The sequence below is a fragment of the Azolla caroliniana genome, unplaced genomic scaffold (assembly GCF_043228905.1).
Source record: "Azolla caroliniana isolate FFs.n. ecotype wild unplaced genomic scaffold, voAzoCaro1.0.p SCAF_9, whole genome shotgun sequence".
Classification (NCBI taxonomy): domain Eukaryota; kingdom Viridiplantae; phylum Streptophyta; class Polypodiopsida; order Salviniales; family Salviniaceae; genus Azolla; species Azolla caroliniana.
Genome location: NW_028230444.1, coordinates 14,384,477 through 14,391,440, shown reverse-complemented (window position 1 = coordinate 14,391,440; position 6,964 = coordinate 14,384,477). Strand labels below are relative to the sequence as shown.

General features: G+C 42.2%; 1 pseudogene; it reads left to right on the top strand.

The window, feature by feature from the left end:
* Positions 1 to 286: 286 nt before the first annotated feature.
* Positions 287 to 4,059, top strand: LOC147860224 (calcium-transporting ATPase 5, plasma membrane-type pseudogene; annotated as a pseudogene).
* Positions 4,060 to 6,964: the final 2,905 nt, after the last annotated feature.

Sequence of the window (6,964 nt, the reverse complement as noted above, 5' to 3'; positions counted from 1 at the left end):
GACAGACAGACAGACAGACAGACAGACAGACAAATAAAATAGAGAGAGCGAGAGAAGGAGACAGAAATGATATTATAATAATAATAATAATCTCGTCTCCTCTCACTCTCACTCTCACATGGGGCGTAGGAAGCTTCATCGATCCTTCGCGCCTCATCTCTCTCCCTCTCTTCTTCTCAGACATCAACAATCTCCTCCTCACCTCACAACACTACTACTACTACTACTACACAACAACAACAACAACAACACTCTAATCCCTTTCTCCACTTTTAATAATGAGCGCTCCCGTTCTCCACCTCCTCCTGCTGCCATGGATCCGCCGCCATCTCCATGGCCACCGCCTGCTCAGTATCCTCTGAGTATCATCTCTCTTCTTCACTGGACCTGCTCGACGGAGCCTATCGTGTTTCCCTGCTTCCTCCAGTATCGGCCAATTTGTCATGGACCTGTCATCAGATGGATCTAGGGCCTTAGAAGTCGACCCGCCCACCTTCTCTCTGGTTTCGAATCAGGATGGGTATCGTCTCAACAAGGAATTCGACTCATCAGTGCACACGCGTGTTCATGTTTCTACCCAGGATGAGGATGAGGATGAGGATGAGGATGAGGATGATGATGTGTTTGACATCCCGGGGAAACATCATGAATTAGGAAGTCTCCAGCGATGGAAGAAGGCAACCCTTGTGCTGAATGCAGCCCGCAGATTCCGATACACTGCTTCCATGGACCAGGAACAACAGAGACAAAAGGCTGTCAGACAATTCCGTGCAAGTGCTCATGCAATACGAGCTGTCAATCGTTTCCTGAAAGCTGGAGGAATCATACATCGCCCTTTGGCTCTCGACGATGACAACTTTGCATTGAAACCCGAAGATTTAGTGCGTCTGGTTCAAGAGCATCAAACTGATGTTCTTATGCAAGAACTTGGGGATGTGGAGGGAGTGATGAGGCGCCTCAAAACGGATCCCGATAAGGGTATACCTAATGACCCTGCATACATTGAAGCGAGAACAAAAGCTTATGGATCGAACACATACATACGACAACCCCCTAAACCCTTCTGGGCCTTCATCATCGATGCATGCAAAGATCTCACGCTGATTATACTTATGGTCTGTGCTGTGGCATCTCTAGTGTTGGGCATGAAAACTGAGGGTGTGAGGACAGGTTGGCACGACGGAGTCGCCATCAGTTTTGCTGTGATTATAGTCATTCTAGTGACGTCCATAAGTGATTATAGACAATCTCTTCAGTTCTCTGCATTGAATGAAGAGAAAAGGAATATTCAAGTGGAGGTTATTAGAGATGGTAGGAGGCAGGAGCTATCCATCTTTCGAATCGTGGTGGGTGACATTGTTCTCCTTAGCATTGGGGATCAAGTACCAGCTGATGGGTTGTTCGTAGATGGGCATTCATTGCACATAGATCAGTCTGGCATCACTGGTGAGAGTGAGCCAATCCATGTGCATCGGAGGATGCCATTCCTCTCATCTGGTGGCAAGGTGGATGATGGGCAGGGTATCATGGTCGTAACGGCAGTTGGAATGCTCACCGAGTGGGGCCAACTAATGGCAGCCATCGGTGAAGATACAGGAGAAGAAACCCCTTTGCAGGTACGCCTCAACGGTGTGGCCACCCTCATCGGGAAAGTCGGGCTCACTGTCGCAAGCGCTGTTCTTGTTATTCTCATCATCTTCTACTTTGTGGGCCACACAGAAGGTGTCGATAGCTCAGGAAAATTCAAGGCTGGGCAAACATCGGGAACCGTGGCATTCAACAGTGTGGTGAAAATATTTGCGATTGCTGTGACGATCGTAGTTGTGGCTGTTCCTGAGGGTCTCCCACTGGCGGTCACTCTGTCGCTTGCCTATGCGATGAAGAAAATGATGGCTGACAAAGCCCTCGTGCGGAGATTGTCGGCATGTGAAACCATGGGCTGTGCTACCACCATTTGTAGTGATAAAACTGGCACACTGACACTCAACCAGATGACTGTTGTCAAGTCTTGGATTTGTGGTGCTAGAATAAATAATAGTCGAGATGAATCTACTGGACCTGAGGATAATATAATTCAACAAGAAGGACTCATGGATGAACATTATCGGAATATTCTCCTGGAGGGCATTGTACAAAATAGTACGGGCAGCGTCTTTGTCCCAGACAAATGTGGCGGAGAGCCTGAACTCACTGGCTCTGCGACGGAAAAAGCTGCTTTACTTTGGGGTTTGAAGCTGGGGATGGACTATGCTATGGTGAAATCGCTATCTAGGATCTTGCAAGTTGAGTCCTTCAATTCCATAAAGAAACGGGGAGGTGTGGCCGTCCAAGCGGGTGACGAAGTACGCGTGCATTGGAAAGGGGCTGCAGAGATCATTGTAGAAGAGTGTGACAAAATGATGTCATCAAATAATACGACAATCCCCATTACAAGCGATGAGAGAAGCCGATTGATGCGAGAAATAGAGGGTATGGCTTCCGAGAGCTTACGGTGCATAGCCTTTGCATATATGGATGTCGATCCTGTGGACGTACCAAGTGGTGATGAGATGATAGAGGATTGGGAGATTCCCAGTGGTCCTAACTTGACCCTTCTCGCCATTGTTGGGATCAAGGATCCTTGCCGACCTGAGGTCCGTGAAGCCGTTAAGCGCTGCCAGGCAGCGGGTATCAAGGTACGAATGGTGACAGGAGACAACCTCATGACGGCAAAAGCAATTTCCGTAGAGTGTGGGATCCTTCTGGATGGGGATATTGCTATCGAAGGAAGAGAATTCCGTAACTATTCGAACGACGAAAGAAAGCAGCGTTTGCCAAGCATCTCTATCCTGGCGAGATCATCTCCGACGGATAAGCTGTTGATGGTGAGGACATTGAGGGAAATGGGCGAGGTTGTTGCTGTGACAGGTGATGGTACTAATGATGCACCGGCGATCCGAGAAGCAGATGTTGGTCTCGCCATGGGCATCCAAGGCACAGAAGTTGCAAAGGAGAGCTCAGACATTGTGATTATGGATGACAATTTCGCATCGGTCGTGAAAGTGGTACGGTGGGGGCGATCAATTTACCGCAACATACAGAAATTCATCCAGTTCCAATTGACCGTGAATGTGGCAGCACTCTCCATAAATTTTGTGGCGGCAGTATCATCAGGGGAGGTGCCATTGACTGCTGTACAGCTTCTGTGGGTGAATCTGATCATGGACACGTTGGGAGCGCTGGCACTTGCTACAGAGCGGCCCACTGATAACCTGCTGGACGTGCCCCCGGTCGGGCGGAGAGAACCCCTCATCTCCAATGTCATGTGGAGGAACATCTTCTTCCAGGCCCTCTATCAGCTTGCCATTCTCCTGGCCCTTCAGTTCAAGGGAGAGAAGCTCATGGGGCTGTCTGGTGTACCAAACGCCTCCCAAATCAACAGGACTGTCATATTCAATGCGTTTGTGTTCTGCCAGCTCTTCAACGAAGTGAATGCACGGAAGCTCGAGGACAAGAACGTGTTCCAGGGAATCTTTACGAACTGGCTGTTTGTCGGGATCATCGGCATCACGGTGGTGATGCAGATCGTGATAGTGGAGTTTCTCAACAGCTTTGCATCAACGGTGAAGCTGTCGTGGAAGTATTGGTTGATCAGCATTGGAATCGGCTCAGTGAGCTGGCCAATTGCTTTTGCAGGAAAGTATGTGCCCATTCCTGAGAGGCCCATACTCTATAGTGGCATGCCACGGATTGGAGGACGACGCCGTGCTGCCCGGGAGCCAGATGTGCAAAGCACGCGCCTTCCTTCAACAACGAAAATGGACATGCCGCCCCCAGCCACTATGATATAGAGTAACCCTCCCTGTGTTTGTGGTATTATACATTTTATGGAAACGCATTTTGTTCGTTTGAATGTGCTATTGGGGACTCTCTTCTGAAGGTCTTGAAGATCAAAATTGAGCTTTTGACATTTTCAGATTCTCACACTGATGAAAGGTAAGAGAAAATCATCCATTTCCGATGCATTTCCTTCCTCTAATTTGGTGATCAATTGGTAATAATAACATGTACGTTGACATATTTAGTCAGAACTACAAAGATAGAGGAAGTAGGCCTCGTCAAGTTTTAATTATTATTGTTCCACAAATAATTATTCCAGATCACAATTATTGGAGTTTGGAAAGAAAAAAAAGAGCTTTATGTACCACTAGGTCAAAAGTGTTGAATCTACCCTGATTGCCAAGAGGCATTAGGTATGACAGACACTTCTTATTTATTTGTATCACACTATTACATGTGTTAAAGAAGAGAGGATAGAGATGATCAAGGACGGAATGAAACTTATAGCAAGCACATGGAACAAACTCAACCACAACCATTCACCATCATACCACCTCTAGAAGCATTCAATTGGCTAAATTTCATTAATAAGCACATCCTTTCCATTATCAGTTCATTGCACCTATAAACTACTCTGTTCCATTTCTCGGTTTTAGATTCATGGACAAGGTTTTTAGCAAAATCACCAAATCTGACGGATGGTGGAAGATAGGACTTGATTCAGGAATTCAAGTTTAGTGCTAGGGGTGTGCTTGTAGAGATGCTTATTGACTGTGCTTCTAGTATGATCTCACATAGAGAAAAGGAGAATTATTCACTGCGTGACCTGTTAGTATAGAAGAATATCAAAAGCAATGATTACTTATTGTGGACTTCATCAACAAGAACGTTTATTGTTAACTCAAAAACAATCCTCACTCAAGTTTCTAAACATATAATTTGGAAAATCCTTTCGGTTGTTTGCCCTCTTTCCCAATCACTTACAGGGTGCTGGCATTTTTTCCCCCATTGTATCAAATTTTGTACGTTTTCAAAGTACACAATATGGATAGTGTAGCAATGAGTGATTCTTCATTAACTGCTTATTTTTGTCTTTCGTATCTTCAAGTCCTCTTTGACACAACCTCTTTATGAATGTCTCCAATTTGTAGAAAGTTTGCATGATTCGTTATACATCATAAATCACACAATATTATTAGTTGAAAAGGACGAAGCATCAACATATGTCTTATATATCAATGTTTCCTATAGGAAGCTACATACAATGATGTTTCCACCACTTTGCTATCAAATGATGCATATACCATAGTCGGAGGGTGTGTCAAGCAATAAAATAGAGTAAAGCACTTGGTGGGTATTATTATCATAGAGTAAAGCTCTGTTATTATAGAGTAAAGCACATGGTTGTATCCACTTTCTTATTGACCGTACTTTTGCAAATCTCTATCAAAGACACACGAGGACTCGCTATGTTGCAAGAAGAAATACGAAGTATTTGAAAATTTTCTTACAAATCCATGTTTATGCATAATTTGACCTATTAATCCCACCTCAATGTTTGGAAACACCTTTCCATGTCAATTTTCAACAACAAATCATCATATTTTGTGAATTTGGCAGTCCATACAAAGATAAGCATTTCCGATATTATCTTTGATATGTTTGCATGGGATAAAGGTATACATATATCTCTGGGTGAAAGTCTTTGTACGAGGTATCTCTCATTTAGTACACAATTACTTTTAGAAATAGCTTGTATTCTACAAATATGAATGCTATTTGTGCCAATTGCTTGAAATTCATTGATGCCTTCTTGGGGTTGACTAATAACAATCTCATTCTACAAACTTGTAAATTTGTTCACAAACTTTGAGCATTATTTGCTACATAAGGATAGGAGATTTTTAATCTTTTCAAAATCAAAAATAAAATTCAACAAACTTAGACTATCCTAGTAATGTGCTTTCCATTTGCCTAAGTTAATGTTAGGTTGCTAGTAATTCATTTTCATCTCCTTCCAAGCTAGGCTACTCAGACATTTCCAGGCTTTTGAGGTCAATAATAGTCATATGATCACATTCTCATGTCAATTCACCAAGTCCGAACTTGTGTATGCGATCCAAGATACCTTCAAAAAGTAACACATAGTCAATCACACTATTTCCATTCTTCTTGTGAAGGGAGAATAGGTGATACATGTAACAATTTTTCTTCTCTAGTTGCTCAACATTGCGGGCTAATCAAAGGAGGGAAACCCAAAGATCAAAGAGAAACATCTAATGCATTATTCTACCAGCTTTTGCTTTGGTGGCACTAACACTACATATATATTCATTGTGCTAAAGGCAACATCTACTTAGACAGATGTTGTTGTCCATTAAAGTTATTTCTGCTTTAACTTTAAAATATGTAAGGTGAATACACTTCCATTACAGTTGTTTCCCCTTAAAATTTACAATATAAAAGATGAATACACTTTTGTAAAAGTTGTTTATGCCTTAAAACAATTTTATAATGTATATACATATACATACATATATATATTGTGAATACACCTCTGTAAAAATTGTTTTTACCTTAAATTTACAGCATATGTATTGTGAATACACCTAACTGTTTCTGCTTTACAGTCTAATATGTGAGTGCACCTATATAAAAGTTCTCTCTATCTTAAATTTACAATTCCATACTACATATATAAACATATATATAAATATTGTGAATACAGCTAAAAGTTGTTTTTGCCTTAAATTTACGGCTGATGTATTGTCAACACACCTCCATAAATGTTGTTTTTGCTTTACATATACAATCTATAATGTGAGTGCACCTATATAAAAGTTGTCTCTATCTTAACTTTACAATTCTATGCATCCCCACTTTTGGGCATACACACGATTTCAACAATTAGACCTTCATTTAAGGGCATATTGAACTCTTGGTATTTCATATTAGTGGTGTTAATACCCTTTACCAGAAGGGTAACTTCCAAAGTTTAAAATTTAGTAGTATTTAGACAATACTTGAAAATTTTAAGACCTTTTTGGGTAGTCCCAGCCAATAGTACAAAAAGTGGAAAGATGAATGCAGGCATACTTCAAAACCAAGGGTAGCATTGCATTTCTCACACTAGTAGTAGAGAGGG